The sequence below is a fragment of the Staurois parvus genome, unplaced genomic scaffold (assembly GCF_062004578.1).
Source record: "Staurois parvus isolate SC_StPar_1 unplaced genomic scaffold, SC_StPar_1.0 ptg000034l, whole genome shotgun sequence".
Lineage (NCBI taxonomy): Eukaryota > Metazoa > Chordata > Amphibia > Anura > Ranidae > Staurois > Staurois parvus.
Genome location: NW_028317830.1, coordinates 1735751 through 1753995, shown reverse-complemented (window position 1 = coordinate 1753995; position 18245 = coordinate 1735751).

Sequence of the window (18245 nt, the reverse complement as noted above, 5' to 3'; positions counted from 1 at the left end):
ATCTGACCCTCTGTTGCTGAACCCGGCTCGTGACCTGTGATTCTCGTCTGCTGTCCTGTACTGTTTTGTCCTGTTGTTGTTGACCCGGGTTGTCTGACTACTCTTTTGTCTCTTCCACCAGCTACACGCCATTGGCGGCAGCCATTACCGCAGCTGAGGTGTCTCGGGGGCCGCGACCTGGTTCCTGGCTGCGTCAAGTCCATCCCCACCATTAGGGGCCCTGGTGAAGGGCAGCCTGGGACTTAGACTCCGCGCCCTGAGGGACTTCGGTCTGTGGGTGGTGGTTGTCGTCAGCCAGTGCGTTACATTGTTAGGCCTGCCTGTCCGTTCCTCGGCCCCTGCCCTGACAGTGCTGGTGCAGAAGCAATGATAATCACAGGGATAGTGGTCAGGATGACCAAAGGAAGGGGCATGCCCCAAAACCTATAGTCATAGTAACCAGATGTATACACAATTACCCCAGGGGAGGCTCTCCATCGACTTGTCTTTCCATACAGGGGAGGTTGTTTTATCCTTTTCCACCAGTACTGTTACCATGGCACCATTTCCAGCCACACAAGTGCGTCATTTTGGGGTACTCAAATATACCATCTCTGAGATCTTGGCGGCCACCAGATCCAGTGCTCCCCATCTTCCTTACAGGAGTCACCAGAATATGTTGCCACATCCCTCGGATCCAGGTATTTGCATCATTTCCCCCTTCTCCATGTGTGAAGGCTCATCATCTCTGCACCCAGCCATATGTAAACCACCACTCCTGTGATTATCATTGCTTCATCCTTCGGCTCAGATGTATTTATATATTACTCAGCATTGCAGGCACTCCAGCCCTGGTTTATGCAGTATCCTCTCATTGGTTCATATGAGATTTCTGTGAGCAGCCTCTACTATTTATTGTACCTGGGAGCCTGGTTTGTTTTTTTTAATTTTGTCTATTGCCCAGGGGTGGACTGACCATTCGAGCACTAGGGCACTGCCCGAGGGCCCAGGGTCAGTAGGGGGCCCCATGAGATGCCCATGGTACCTTTCATTGGCTTTTTCACAGGCTTTTTTGGGTGTGGGCAAGGATACAGGAGCCCCATGATCCTCTATTGCCCGGGGGCCCCATGAGTTGTCAGTCAGCCCCTGATATTGCCTTACCAGCCTAAGAACTACAGGTACCATTCCTAATTTCATTCACTCAGTCCTGGTGCCATCTGGCCAAGAACTAAAGCGTTGTGTTCTGAAAACTGGGGGCAACCAAATGCTGGTAGGTCTGCTTACATAAAAGGAATAAGGGCTGCTATAGGCAGAAGAAGCACCAGCCAGCTGCAGTTCCTGGCCTAGACATTAATCTTTGCACTAATATACCAAAACAATATTTAAAAAATTAAAATGCAAGGATTTCCTGCAGCATTTCAGAGTTGCAAGGATTGCAACAATTTGATACAGTTAAGGCAGCACACATTACTTCAGGAAAGCATGTTGCTACCAGGGGCAGACTGACCATTTGGAAATTCGGGAACTGCCTGAGGGCCCGGGGTCAGTAGGGGGCCCCATGAGTTGTCAGTCCGCCCCTGGTTGCTACAGTTAAAAGAAAAATATTGGATTTTTTTTTTAAATCATACTAACCTATTTGGATTCAGCATCAATCCAATACTGCATCTGTCCTCCCATTGGTTCTGTAGTGAGAACTGAGTGATCAGACACCACTGATCACTCAGTTCTCCCCGCTGCTCTTAGCAGAGAGGTGGGACTGTCAGTCTCCGGCACTTTGTTCTCCCCCACCACCACCAACGCTCACTGGAGCACTGGGCTGTGGAGGGGATAGGGGGGTCTGGCTCAAACTCTCACTGGCTTGGGCTCCTGGGTGGATCCTAACCATAGGATCACCCTGGTGATCTTTGCCCAGCCTGGGCCGGCTCTGTGACGTTAGCCAACAGCTGACTTTAACCAGCGGTAAAAACAGGGACACAGGAGTGCAGAATGAACTGCACTGATGTTATCCAGAGGATAAGTACAGCCAAACAAGGTTTGGCTTTACTTCTCCATTAAAAAAAAGAAAAATTCTCCAATGATTTTGCCCAGATCACATTGCTACTCCACCGCTGGGCACAAGTGAGGGAAGAGACTGCCGATTGCACATCAGACTGGGATCTCATATTTGGTAAGTGCCACCTCCCAGCAGGGTCTGTAAGTGGATTTACTGTATGTTTTATGTTTTATTAAAGAAGTGGGATTCCTCTTAATACTTGAGGTGGTGTACATTCATCATTCACTAGGCAACAAATATTACCTGGTGTACTGAGACTGCCCTTTGGTTGAAGTTAGAAAAAGCAAGCAGAGGAATGATTATACTGGAGTGCATGATGATATGTCTCATTATATTCCATCTGATTGTGAGTGTAGGACTCACATCTTTTTCTTCCACATATGTTCATGGTAACCCCTGAGGTTGCTCACCTCTTTTTTTTTGGTTTTCCATGTTTCAGCCCTTGAAATCTTCCTCAGCCATATCTGGATCAGAAGAACATTTTAGAAATACAGTATATATTTTTTTTTTAGTTACTAGGACATTGTCACAACCCTTAGACTACATTGGTGCATTATACGAGGAGGTATCAAAACGTTTCAAGACTAGATTTGTAACACGCCAACAAAAAGGCTGCCAAAATACATCATCCAGTGTACATCAGGAGGTGTGCAACTGGTGCTATTGTGAACATGTGCATTACCACGTCTGCTATTTCATCATGGACAGCAAGTTAGAACAAAGAGAAAATGTGAAATTCTGTGTGAAATTGGGCAAATCGCTGGATCTCCTCAATGTTGTTAAAACAACGACCTTTGAGCTGTTTGAGCTGGATCTTCATCTTCGGGAAGAAGGCATTTTCAAGAGTTGAGCTAGTTGAAGGTCTTCCTGATCTCTCATCATCCTTCAGTGATGTTCTTCCGCTCTTGAAGCATTCTTGCCACTCAACACACCTCGAATGACCTATTGCAGTATCACCGTAAACTTGCTGAATCATGTCAAAAGTCTCTGCGGCATATTTGCCCAGTTTCACGCAGAATTTCACATTTGCTCTTTGTTCTAACTTGCTGTCCATGATGAAATAGCAGATGTGGTAATGCAAGTGGTCAGAATAGTACCGGTTGCTTAGCTCCCAATGTACACAGGATGATGTCTTTTGGCATCCTGACTTATGAAGGTCGATGCTCCCTGTGACTGTGCATGCAGCTTTGTGCTGCCATCTGTTATCTCGAAACTTTTTGATACCACCTTGCATCCTCCCCTTTTTCACATTTTTGGCCTTTAGGATTTGTAAAGCTCTCTCCAACATTGTGCACATATACACTAATACCTTATTGAATCAATGTAAAAAAAAACGCTGTGAAAACATTCTTTATTTAAAAAAAAAATATATAATAATAATACATAAATAAATAAAATCCTTCCCCAGTATAAATCGAATGCCAATCACATCACCCAGTCTTTTTGATCCATATCAAATGTGGATCTGTTGACTTGATGCCTCACCGCACCCGCTGATGTCCACCCGCCTCTGCTCCTGGTACAAATAATAGATCCCGGACACTATTATCATTATTATACAGGATTTATATAGCGCCAGCGGTTTGCACAGCTCAGAACAACATGAAGGCAGGCAGTTCAGTTACAATACCATTCAGTGCAAGAGGAATCAGGGGCCCTGCTAGCTGGAGTTTACAATCTAAGAGGGAGGGTCAATGACACAAAAAGTAATAAATGGGAGCATGAGCTGATGAAGGAAGTAAAAAGACGGAGAATTAGAAGCAGGACAGGCTTCTCTAAAGAGGGGGGTTTTCACAAATCACCTAAATCTGGATACAGTAGGACATAGTCGGACTGATCGGGATAAAGCATTCCAGCGGTTGGGAGAGGCTTTAGAGAAGTCTTGGAAGTGAGCATGAGGTGACAAGGAAGCTAGAGAGGAATTTTTGGAATATACAAAATAGTACCAGAGATCATGAGTGATGTAATATGGAAAGATTACAATGATTTATTTATTACAGGTATTTATATAGTGCTGTCAATTTGCACAGCACTTAACATATACAGTGGGGATGGAAAGTTTGGGCACCCCAGCTAAAAATGTGTATTAATGTGCATAAAGAAGCCAAGGAAAGATGGAAAAATCTCCAAAAGGCATCAAATTACAGATTAGACATTCTTATAATATGTCAACAAAAGTTAGATTTTATTTCCATCATTTACACTTTCAAAATAACAGAAAACAAAAAAATGGCGTCTGCAAAAGTTTGGGCACCCTGCAGAGTTAATATCTTGTACTGCCCCCTTTGGCAAGTATCACAGCTTGTAAACGCTTTTTGTAGCCAGCCAAGAGTCTTTCAATTCTTGTTTGAGGTATCTTTGCCCATTCTTCCTTACAAAAGTCTTCCAGTTCTTTGAGATTTCTGGGCTGTCTGTCACGCACGGCTCTTTTAAGGTCTATCCATAGATTTTCAATGATGTTGAGGTCAGGAGATTGTGAAGGCCATGGCAAAACCTTCAGTTTACGCCTCTTGATGTAATCCCCCGTGGATTTCGAGGTGTGTTTAGGATCATTATCCATTTGTAGAAGCCATCCTCTCTTTAACTCCAGCTTTTTCACAGATGGCATCAAGTTACCATCCAAAATTTGCTGAAATTTTATTGAATCCATTTTTCCTTCTACTCGTGAGATGTTCCCTGTGCCACTGGCTGCAACACAACCCCAAAGCATGATTGATCCAACCCCATGCTTCACAGTTGGACAGAGGTTCTTTTCATTAAATTCTGTGCCCCTTCTTCTCCAAACGTACCTTTGCTCATTCCGGCCATAAAGTTCAATTTTAACCTCATCGGTCCACAGAACTAGTTTCCAAAATGCATCCGGCTTGTCTATATGTTCATTTGCAAAGTTCAAACGATGATTTTTGTGGTGAGGACGTAGAAGAGGTTTTCTTCTGATGACTCTTCCATGAAGACCATATTTGTACAAGTATCTCTTTATAGTGGAATATTGTACCACAACTCCAGTGTCTGCCAGATCTTTCTGGAGGGATCATGCAGTCAAACGTGGGTTTTGAATTGTTTTTCTCACAATCCTGCGAGCTGTTCTGTCTGATATTTTTCTTGGTCTTCCAGATCTTGCTTTAACTTCCATTGTTCCTGATGACTGCCATTTCTTAATGACATTCCGAACAGAGGATATTGACATCTGAAAACACTTTGCTATCTTCTTATAGCCTTCTCCAGCTTTGTGAGCGTCAACTATTTTCAGTTTTCTAGACAACTGCTTAGAAGAACCCATGGTGCTGATTATTGGGGCAAGGTCAGATGAGTCTGGGCATTTAAAACCTTTGAGACTGACATCACCTGGTCTTCCCAGACGATGATTGAGAACAATCCATGACACTGGCAGGTCTCAGCTTGGCAAAGGGGGCAGTGCATGCTATACATTCTGCAGGGTGCCCAAACTTTTGCAGACGCCATTTTTTTGTTTTCTGTTATTTTGAAAGTGTAAATGATGGAAATAAAATCTAACTTTTGTTGACATATTATAAAAATGTCTAATCTGTAATTTGATGCCTTTTGGAGATTTTTCCATCTTTCCTTGGCTTCTTTATGCACATTAATACAAATTTTTAGCTGGGGTGCCCAAACTTTCCATCCCCACTGTATATATATTATACATTCACATCAGTCCCTAACCCTCAAGGGGTGTACAATCTACAGTCCCTAACACACATTCATACACATACTGGGGACAATTTACACAGGAGCCAATTCACCTCCCAGCATATCATTGGAGTGTGGGAGAAAACTGGAGTACCTGGAGGCATGGGCGGACTGACAATTCATGGGGCCCCCGGGAAATAGGGGATCATGGGGACCCTGTGTCCTTGCCCAAACTCAAAAAAGCTTATGAAAAAGGTACCAGGGGCATCTCATGCGGCCCCCTACTGACCCCGGGGCCCTCGGGCAGTGCCTGAGTTTCCAAATGGTCAGTCCGCCCCTGCCTGGAGGAAACCCACACAGGCAGAACATGCAAACTCCAGGCAGGTGGTGCTGTGGTTGGGATTCAAGCCAACAACCCTAGTACTGCCAGGTGGAAGGGCTGACCATTTAGCCAGTGTGCCATTATATAGACTACAAGTGACCATTTAATCACACAGTACACATTCACGGTCCATTTTTTCCAACATCAAGAAACTCACCCTAAGAAATGTCATGCAACTGTCACTGGAGTGCATGTAGACAGGAAGTAGATGCAAAAAAAGCAGAAGGAGACTAACAACACTGAAATGTAAATAGGAAATAGGATGGAAATAGATGGAAAAAAGGTGAAAATTAGTCATATTAAAAAAAAAAATAGCAATTGTTTATGATACACAATACACAGAGCAAACTAGGAGTCAACCAATCAAGGTTTACATATATTTTAGTTGACCTCCATGCTTGTTGTCATCCTAGACAACTCCAAACACCAACAACTAGTGCCAGGGTAACCTACATAACTGAGTCCACAATTCGGAGAGAGAGAGAGAGAGAGAGAGAGAGAGAGAGAGAGAGAGAGAGAGAGAGAGAGGGGGCATGGAGAGAGAGAGAGACAGAGAGAGAGATAGAGAGGGAGAGAGAGAGACATGGAGAGAGAGACAGAGAGAGGGGCAGAGAGAGAGAGGGAGAGAGAGACGCGGAGAGAGAGAGAGAGAGAGAGAGAGAGACAGAGAAAGAGAGAGAGAGAGAGACGTAGAGAGAGACAGAGAGAGGGGGGGGAAGAGTGAGAGAGGGGGGTAGAGTGAGGAGGGGGGGAGAGAAACAGAGAGAGAGAGGGAGGGAGGGAGAGAGAGAGAGATAGAGAGGGAGCGAGAGAGACAGAGAGAGGGGCAGAGAGAGAGGGAGAGAGAGACATGGAGAGAGGGAGAGAGAGAGACTGAGAGACTGAGAGAGAGAGAGAGAGAGAGACGTAGAGAGAGGCAGAGAGAGGGGGAAGAGTGAGCGAGGGGGGTAGAGTGAGGAGGGGGAGAAACAGAGAGAGAGGGAGGGAGGGAGGGAGGGGGAGAGAGAGAGAGAGAGAGAGAGAGAGAGAGACATGGAGAGAGAGAGAGCAAGACAGAGAGACAGAGAGAGATAGAGAGAGAGACAGAGCGAGAGAGAGACAGAGAGAGAGAGAGAGAGACGTAGAGAGAGACAGAGAGAGAGGGAGAGAGAGAGGGAGAGAGAGACACGGAGAGAGAGGGAGAGAGAGAGAGACAGAGAGAGAGAGAGACGTAGAGGGAGACAGAGAGAGAGGGGGGCGAGAGTGAGAGAGGGGGTAGAGTGAGGAGGGGGGGGAGAGAAACAGAGAGAGAGAGGGAGGGAGGGGGAGAGAGAGAGAGAGAGACGGAAAGGGGGGGAGAGAGAGCGCACACAGGTTCTTGGTTCGGTAACCTTTACTCTATTGATACAAATAGGTTGCACTCACACACAGGATTGCAAAAAGCATATCATCCACAGTAGCTCCCACAAGGCCGCTGCAGAAGTCCTCTGCTTTCTGCTCTTAGGATGACATCTTGGCCAGGTAGGGACGTACACTTGCACACTGCTGCCAGGTTCACCAGCCCACAGTGGGATGGAAGGACGCACACACCCATTAATCAAGCTGGCTCCAAGCTAAAATCCACATGAAGAGGAAAGCTCATAGCAGATCATTGTTGTTGTGATAACACATTTCGGAGGGCAGAGCCTTCTTTTTCTTGAAAAAGTAGGCTTCTGCTTCTGAAACACATTGTTAGCAATCTTTTTGGCATCCAACCTGATGTGGGCTCTCCTCCGCTTGTGGATCAGAGCTCGAAGCCAGCTTGACTGGTGGCCATGAGTGTCTTTCCGACCCACTGTAGGTTTGTGAGCCTGACGGCTGTGTGTGAGTGTATGTAGCAGCCATCAATACAAGGACTATCTATCCTGTCAGCCAAGGTGTCATCATAAGGGCAGCAAGCAGAGGACTTCTGCAGAAACCATGTCAGAGCTACAGAGGATGATATGCTCTTTGCAAGCCTCTTTTTGTGATTGCAACTTTTATCTTTTCTTTTTATCCGTGCATTAAAGGTTACTCCGCCAAGAGTCTGTGCACTCACTCTCCCTTGTGTGTACTATCATCTTAGACACAAGTCAGATGCAAAACAGTTCTGAGCATATTTTCTTATAGAACGTGATTTGTGTCTGTTGATTGTTCCTAAGCTTACAATATTCCGGTACAAACCAAACACGGATCGGATGAAGCGAGTGATTTCCTATGAAACCTGATGAGATGTTTTCTGCCAATCAAACCCGCCAACCAGATCCTGGAGAGATTTGCATTCCATGATACGTCTTCTCTGAATCTCTTCTGACAGATGTCACTTTCTATCTGTACTATTATTGTATCCAGCTTATCTCTGCAGAAGGAGAATCCAACAAACACTCGTCCTTGTTCTAAGATGTTCTCAGCTCCGGAACTGTTTGTAGTTCTGCTTTCAGTTATCATGACTCTATCCGGGACAACGATAAATTCTTTACTTCTGACTTTGTACTTGCTGCAATGGAAAAATAGCAGAAATTCTGTTGTCTGTGACCAAATCCAAATGTCTACAGCATTTACAAATATTTTCCTGCAGATCAGTGTGTATTTCGATACCATGCTGGACATTCTTGAAATGTTCTTCAACCTTGGTAAGAATGCATTTCTATCAGTGCAAACCCTACAATTCGCTTTCTTCTATGCCAGTACCTGGAACACCGCTTGGCTCTCCATGTTCTACTTTGTCCGATTGGTGAACCTCTCCCACCCTTATCTTCTGAGGATGAAAGCCATGTTCCTGTCTTCTGTTCCTCAGCTCATAGTGGGCTCAGTTCTTGGCTCAATCATCATCACCTTGCCATTTTTCGGGTTAACAGAAGCCAATCGTATACAAAACAGAACTTCATTAATAACTATAAGTTCCTATAATGTTACAATACATTTCAGTTACACCATGTTTGCCTCATTCTTTGGATGTGTTCTTCCTATCACTCTGACTTGTCTCTGCATCGGTCCATGTGTCACATCACTGCTGAGACACGTCTGGAGGACAAACCTCAGTGAGTCTCACCTAACGTCATCTCAGCTCCAGGGACACATCCGGGCCACCAGGATCATGATCATGAGACTTCTCCTTGATGTGACATTCTACCTTTTAGCTATGGTAGCTTTATTGACTTCATTACAAAATGTTACTACTGTATTGTGTTTCTGGGCAGTTATACTGATGTACCCAACCGTTCAAAGTCTCATTTTAATCCACGGAAACCCAAAACTGAAAAGCAAACTATGTAGATGTCGTGCTTTTAACTAAAGGTGTTATGTTGTTACATTTGTGATATAAGTGATGTTTGGCCATCATTTCCATATTTATGTAATAAAGGCAATGAACATCAACTACAATGAGATCACTGGGGCTATAAGCGAAGGGATCATCTCCACCAAGGAGGCAATGGTAGCAAAAAAAAATCTTAGTAGTGTTGAAAGTTAGAACCTCCATCAAGTTTGTAGTGAGCTCTGTGTGTACCCTCATAGCTCTGAATAATACTAATAATAATATTAGTAAAATAGATCATATATAGTAAAAATATTAAATAAAAACTGTCTGTGCCTTTTATATACAATAAAGTGAACAAGCAGCATGTCCAAGTCTTTGTGTTTTACTTTTTCCAACCAACAGCCTAATACTTTATATTGTAAAGCGCTGAGCAAACTGTTGACACTATATAAATCCTGTATTATAATAATAATAATAATTCACACAGCTCAAGGACAGGTAATGGGGAATGAAGATTTCTCAGGTAAAACATTTGGATCCACTCTTTCCGGTAACATCCTCCAACCTCATCACTCACCCAATAATGAGAATGCTTTGGTCATTGTGATCAATAGATTCCAAGACAGAAGCTACTTGCACTTTGAAGTTGATAAAAACCAAAATCAAATCACCCAAACAGATCTTACCAGACCTGCGATTATTTGCAATCTCAGAATATTGGAGAGCGGCCTTCATCTATAGCGTAAAGGCTAACTCCACCTTTTGAACCATGTTACACCTGTATTTAGGGTGTAACATGTAATGTGTTGCAAATGGTACCCCTTACCCTTTAACTTCCGTACCCTGTGACAAAGTTTGGGGGTCCTCTCCCCTGCAGCAGCTGCTACTTTTGAAATCAGCGCGGCTGTGAGGGGACCCAGCCACACAGCTGCAGCCTTCATTAACAGAGATCTGTGAATGACACAACTACAAATCCCATCTGTCACCATGGCAGATGGACCGTCAGTTTTCAAAGGAATATGAGTGCGGTAATCACTACACTCATAGTCAGTGGACCTTTCCTTCAGCTCTCCAACTGACAGCCCATAGCTCGGTATGGATAGGAAGCAGGAGGGAAGAAGAGTCTACAGAAGCCTGGTATTGCACCAGTGATCCGCTGATCACTGGTCAGTGTTTTGCACGCTTCCATGAAAAAAATATAAATATACATTTTTTGCTTGCAAATATATTATATATATATATATATATATATATATAAAATAAATATATGTGAAATTATTGTTTTTTCCTAAAAGGCGGACTTAGCCTTCAACCACTTGCTTGTTCTAACCCTTGTGATAGCAATAAAGTTTTAAAAAAAAGTACAAAAAAGTGTACAAAAACTACATAGAATTAAAAAGTCCCCCCACACATGTATGCAAATGTACATGTAGGTCCAACATATGTAAATGGTGTTTGCACCACACATGTGAGGTATTGCTCAATGTAACATTGTATTTTATATCTGACCAAACGTGCGTTATTATATTGTGTTAGTGTGCAATAAAAAGCCTTTTAGTTTGTTATTTCTTAAAAATGTGTGTTTAAACACTTCAAGTCTAAACATTTCTACCCCTTCCTGCCCAGGCAATTTTTCAGTTTCAGTGCTGCCACACTTTGAATGACAATTACTCAGTCATGCCACACTGTACCCAAAAGAATTATATTTATTTTTTTGAGACAGAGCATTTTTTTTAAATAGTAGAAAAGAAGGAGCGCCCGATGTCCAAAAGAATGCACTTTTGATGGTAGATGAGGAGGCTTTTTTTGAGAATAATGACAAATACGTCAAACCAACAGGTTTCGGAAAGAAGAGACTCTCCCTTCTTCAGGGAGTGAATGACCTGATTACAATGTGCTTTTAGCCCAGTCACAGAAGACTATGCCCTCCAATAACGCATATGGGTTTAGTCTTCTGTGACTGGGCCAAAAGCACATTGTAATCAGGTCATTCACACCATGAAGAAGGGAGAGTCTTTTCTTTCCGAAATGTGTTGGCTTGACGTATTTGTCATTACTCTCAAAAAAAGCCTCCTAATCTACCATCAAAGGTGCATTCTTTTGGACATTGGGTGCTCCTTCTTTTCTACTATTCCAAGTATACGTGTCACATACCTGATGGGAGACTGAATTGATGAGATCGGCCTCACTTGTGTCACTAGTCCTGACCCGGCTGAGGTTGAAACAGAGGGAATCTAGGACCCAGGGGAACAAGATTGCCAGTAGTTGTTGTTTGCAGCTCTTGCAGATGAATACCTTGGAAGGCTGAAGATCCTCTGATTTTGGCACAGGAGTAGCAGGCAGAGCAGGTTTTGCAGATTGCCAGGCGAGCACAGAGCAAGTCAGGTAGTGAGGACAAGAGACAGGAGCAATGTCATGGAATAGCCAGGGTCATCAACAGTCGGGCAGAACAGAATCAGGAGGAAAAGCCAACGTCAGGAGCAGAGCTGAAGTCAGGAACCGGTATCAAGAGAGCAATCAAAGTCAGGTGAGGAACAAGCCGGGTCAGCAATGAAGGAATCACACAGGAACAAGCAGGACACAGGGGGGGCTGAAGACCAGTCAGCACTGAACATGAACAGAGACACTCCTAAATAGGCCGTCTGGCACCAATCTTCGCCGTGCGTGCTCACGTGCGTGAACGCGCATTTCCGATCGCGGTTCGTCATGCCGGAATCCCTTACAATACGTGTGGAGACAACCTCAAGGCCGTACCAGAAAGGCAGCAGCCCAAACCCTAAGAGGGTTTGCCACCAATATTCACCATTGGGTACAACTGACTGGAGGGACTTTCCCCTACCCACCCACGCAACCACCCACTTACAACCAGTGACTGATCCAGTCAGTCCAGCACAGTCTTTGGCACAAACAAGAACATTTTTTTTGGGTCAAATTTATTCACCAGTGTTTTTTTTTTTTCGCTTTATAAAAGAAAAAACAGTAGCAATTTTAAAAAAGTAAAAACATTTCTTGTTTTTTGTTATAACATTTTACAAATAAATAATCTTTTTTTTATAAATTTAGGACAAAATGTATTTTGCTCCATTTCTTTGATAAAAATAAATCAAATCAGTGTATAATATTTAGTCTTCATAAACTACAATCTATGGGATATACAGTATATCTGAAAATTGATCAATCCTGATGCACTGACTGCCTATATCACTTCTTCAGACCCTAAAATGCCCCATGACAGTAAAAATGGAAAATAGACAGTCCAAGTATTTAGTAAGAGGCATGGCGAGTTTTTTGAAGTTGTCATTTTTTGTCACTTTTTTGGAAGACATTAATTAAAATCAGTTTTTTTTTCACAAAGTTGTTATTTTAACAAGTTATTTCTCACACACAGCAAAGCCATATTTACAATTGCCCCCCAAAATCATATTCTGGCTACTCCTCCCAAATATTGGGATACCACATGTGTGAGACCTTTTCACAGCCTAGATACATAGAGGCGCCCAAAATCCAAGGAGCACCTTTGAGTTTTCAAGGAGTATAATGTATGCCTAAATGACACATCCAATTTCCTGATTACCTATCTTATTTCTTGATTCCTTGAAGTGCCAGGACAGGAGAAACACCAGCAAAATTACCACATTTTGGAATGCAAACACCCCAAGGTATTTTCTAAGAGGCATAATGAGTCTTTTGAAAAGATTATTGTTTGCCACGTGTTTTTGGAAAATGAAGAAAGAAAATTTAATTTTCCAGAAAGTTGTCAATTAAAAAGATATTTTTAACACACAGCATAGAAATACTTCACCCCAATTTCACCCCAAAACACATTCTGCTACTTCTGTCAAATATAAGGATACCACATGTGTGAGATTTTTCACAGCACAGATAGAGAGGCCAAAAATCCAAGGAGCACCTTCAGGCTTTCTAGGGGCATAAATTATGCATCTAATTTCCTGACCACTTATCACCTGTGTGGAGGCCCTGGAGCAACAGGACAGTTGAATCACCTACAAAATGACCACATTTTAGAGAGTAAATGCCTAAAAGTATTTTTAAGAGGCATGGTGAGACTTCATTTTTTGCCACAAGTTTTTGAAAATGGAGAAAGAAAATTAAACTTATATTTTTTTACATGGAGTTGTCAACTTAGTAGTATATTTTTAATGAACAGCATGGGCATTGTACCGTACCTGGTGATGGAGCCTAAAGTGCTGGGGAAGGCCTCTCTTACAGCTCTGGCTCAGGAGCCCTAGTAAAGTGACAGGGGGTGCCGGAGCACAGAGCGGCTCTAATGCCTGGTAAGTCTCTCGCTGGCAGGTGTTGCTGTGGATCTGGAAAGTAGAGATGACCGGACTGGATTCCACAGACTGAAGGGCTGGAGCCAGGGAATAATGCAGACTGACGTGGCACAGGATGTCAGCAAGGCCAGAGAGTCCAGGTTGGCAACTGGCGGGCAGATCAGGTTCAGACAGCAAGCGGGAGAGAAGTCAGGAGACAGGACAAGGTTGGTAACAGGAGGATGAGTAACCAGCAGGAGCAGCAGGGAGAGCGTAGTCCAGAGACAAGCCAGGGGTCAGTACAGGCAGTGTTCAAGCAGAGTGTCAAGGTCCTACCTTTCCTCAGGGCTTGTGCTGCTCCATGTGCTGCTCCATGTGCTGGCATCCATCTTAGGTATCTGCAAAGCATTGTGGGATCCTTTATGCTTTCAGCCCTCTGCGGTTCCTCCCAGGAGGTGGCGGCTTATCACATTTAAGTCTCCTGTTTGTAGCTGTCCATTGCATTTGTGTCCTGTCTGTTGCACAGAAGCAAGCTCCTGTTCAGTTAACCCATTGCTCTCTTGGATACCGACTCGGCTTTGGCAAAGACTCCTCCTGGCTTCTGACCCCGGCTCTGGCAACCATTCCTCCTGGCTTCTGACCCCAGCTCTGGCGACCATTCTTCCTGGCTTCTGACCCCGGCTCTGGCGACCATTCCTCCTGGCTTCTGAACCCGGCTCTGGCGACCATTCTTCCTGGCTTCTGACCCCGGCTCTGGCGACCATTCTTCCTGGCTTCTGACCCCGGCTCTGGCGACCATTCCTCCTGGCTTCTGAACCCGGCTCTGGCGACCATTCTTCCTGGCTTCTGACCCCGGCTCTGGCGACCATTCTTCCTGGCTTCTGACCCCGGCTCTGGCGACCATTCCTCCTGGCTTCTGACCCCGGCTCTGGCGACCATTCTTCCTGGCTTCTGACCCCGGCTCTGGCGACCATTCTTCCTGGCTTCTGACCCCGGCTCTGGCGACCATTCCTCCTGGCTTCTGACCCCGGCTCTGGCGACCATTCTTCCTGGCTTCTGACCCCGGCTCTGGCGACCATTCTTCCTGGCTTCTGACCCCGGCTCTGGCGACCATTCCTCCTGGCTTCTGACCCCGGCTCTGGAGACCATTCCTCCTGGCTTCTGAACCCGGCTCTGGCGACCATTCTTCCTGGCTTCTGACCCCGGCTCTGGCGACCATTCTTCCTGGCTTCTGACCCCGGCTCTGGCGACCATTCCTCCTGGCTTCTGACCCCGGCTCTGGCGACCATTCTTCCTGGCTTCTGACCCCGGCTCTGGCGACCATTCTTCCTGGCTTCTGACCCCGGCTCTGGCGACCATTCTTCCTGGCTTCTGACCCCGGCTCTGGCGACCATTTTTCCTGGCTTCTGACCCCGGCTCTGGCGACCATTCTTCCTGGCTTCTGACCCCGGCTTTGGCTATGATTCCCGCTGGTTCTCGACTGGATTATCCTGGAAGACGACCTCGTCAGGAGTACTTCAGTCCTACCAAGTCATCCGCTGTTGCTGTCAGACTTGCATAGACTCTTGCCTTCTTTCTGTGTAAATAGACCTACCTTTAATTGCACCTCCTTGTGTGTCTGGCTCCTCGCTCCCTGACACCGAGTCAGAGGCAGATCTAGTCAGCAACATCAGATCAGGAACAGATAAAAGGAACTCAGGGACCGTAATAGACAAAACGGCATTGATACACTGCATTAGTGCAGTTTAAATCGCTCTCCTGAGCCAATGTACATTCGTTAGTGCATGAATATTCATCCGTGCATGTGCACCTGTGAAATGGCCATGGGCAGAGTTCCTTAATCCAGGGCATCTGTGTACATGGATATTCCTTTCCTTACAGGCATATTTAAAATTGCATGATAAAGAAAAGGTGCGCCGTCCTTTTAAATGCAAACCATCACTATAACAATATTCTATAAAGTGCAAACATATTTGTAGCAAAGTGCAAAATTATTCCAAAAGTTCATCTCTAAAGTGCAACAACTTATTCATGAACTTGTAATGCTTTAATAGATTGATAAGCATGAAGTACATAAGAAAATGTCCATGAAAGTGCTGCGCTCCAGTAAAATCTCATTCAGTCCCTGGATGCCAACTTTTTAGTTTCAAAAAGGAAGAGTAAGAAGGTACATATGAGATGTGTGCACCCCAGACATTTTTGTTTCGTTTTCGAATGTATTTGCTTATTGAAGAATTTTCTTTCGTCATATTCGTTGAACCGATGCGTTTTTGGAATTCATTTTGTCTCTTGAGCATTTGCTTTGTATGTTCAATGGTCCGGGTGAATTGGTGAAAAATTGGCAGTTTTTCTGGAAGATTTCTATATTTTTTGATTCATTGTATCTATATATGGTATAATATTATTATATAATCAGATTCAAATTGGAAAGATTTGATATTTTTGGATGCTAGTTCAACCCACCAAGAGAAATGGCGTTGAGAGAGCTGATTTGACAATATTGACTGGCGTCAACTGCATCTGAAATGACAAATATTATGAAACTCAGATCCATTCATTATCCGAATCACAATTATTAAACATTAAAATGATCTTTTGCTTTAAAAAAGAAAAAAAATGTTTACATCCGCCACAGACTGGAAGTGTCATCATGACTCTGGTCCTCCATGATGGTAGAGGTGATCAGAGACATTACAGTCCCTCATGGCCTCCATCTTCACCTGTTCGCACTATAGGACCATTTCTCAGGAGCGCTGGTTTTAAAGGTAAACCCGGGAAACACCAAAGAGCTCCAGGAGGTGGTGACGATCCAGTGGCTAAAGAGCCAGTAGGACTGCTATCAAGAGATAGCCAGCCATTGGTTAAAATAAAATACCATGGTTATGGGTGATATCTTCAGCCATAACCCTAGTAAACCACTTGACAACCACAACATATACTCTCTCTCTATATATATATATACGTATTGCCATCATGATTGCCCACCCACTTTGAATCTGCTTCTGGCTTGTCCCCTTGGGTTCTCGTGGAGTCACAATTCCACAGCTCCCGGGTGAGACTCCCCTGGTGATCACCACTTGGAAATACTGTCATATGTATTTTTAGCTGATTTGTAAGTATTAGGGTCCCCCTGGCGACTCTTGATATTGGAACCCACTTTATATATTACAAGATACCACTAGGTTATTATATACTTGATGTTTTACCTTGCAGATATGATACATGCATCTAATCCTGAAGAAGTGAACAAAGAGTCATGAAATGTGAGTTTTTGGATGCAATTTTAATGTAATTGTGTATTGACATCTGGATTGTAAACGGTCAATAGTACACGGCTCAAAAAAATGAAAGGCAGATTTTGTAATCCGAGTCTAGCATCAAGTCAATGACACTCCTGGGATATTGATCTGGTCAGGTAAGTAGCAGAGGGGGTTGTTCATCAGTTTCAGCTGTTTTGGTGTTAATGAAATGAACAACAGGTGCACTAGATGGACAACAATGAGACAACCCCCAAAACAGGAATGGTTTTACAGGTCGAGGCCACTGACATTTTTTTCCCTATTCATTTTCTCTGACTGTTTTTCACTAGTTTTGCATTTGGCTCGGGTCAGTGTCACTACTGGTAGCATGAGACCATACCTGGACCCTACAGAGGTTGTGCAGGCAGTCCAACTCCTCCAGGATGGCACATCAATACGTACCATTGCCAGAAGGTTTGCTGTGTCTCCCAGCACAGTCTCAAGAGCATGGAGGAGATTCCAGGAGACAGGCAGTTCCTCTAGGAGAGCTGGACAGGGCTGTAGAAGGTCCTTAACCCATCAGTAGGACCGGTATCTGCTCCTTTGTGCAAGAAGGAACAGGATGAGCCCTGCCAGAGCCCTACAAAATGACCTCCAGCAGGCCACTGGTGTGAATGTCTCTGACCAAATATTCAGAAACAGACTTCATGAGGGTGGCCTGAGGGCCCGACGTCCTCTAGTGGGCCCTGTGCTCACAGCCCAGCACCACAGAGCTCGATTGGCATTTGCCATTGAACACCAGAATTGGCAGGTCCACCACTGGCACCCTGTGCTTTTCACAGATGAGAGCAGGTTCACCCTGAGCACATGTGACAGACGTGAAAGGGTCTGGAGAAGCCGTGGAGAACGTTCTGCTGCCTGTAACATGGTTCAGCATGACCGTTATGGTGGTGGGTCAGTGATGGTCTGGGGAGGCATATCCATGGAGGGACGCACAGACCTCTATGGGCTAGACAATGGCACCCTGACTGCCATTAGGTATTGGGATGAAATCCTTGCACCGATTGTCAGACCCTACGCTGGTGCAGTGGGTCCTGGGTTCCTCCTGATGCACTGGGTCCTGGGTTCCTCCTGATGCACTGGGTCCTGGGTTCCTCCTGATGCACTGGGTCCTGGGTTCCTCCTGATGCACTGGGTCCTGGGTTCCTCCTGGTGCACGACAATGTCCAGCCGCATGTGGGGAGAGTATGCAGGCAGTTCCTGGAGGATGAAGGAATTGATACCATTGAATGGTCCCCACACACGCCTGACCTAAATCTAATAGAACACTTCTGGAATGTCATGTTTCGGTCCATCCGATGTCTCCAGGTTGCACCTCAGACTGTCCAGGAGCTCAGTGATGCCCTGGTCCAGA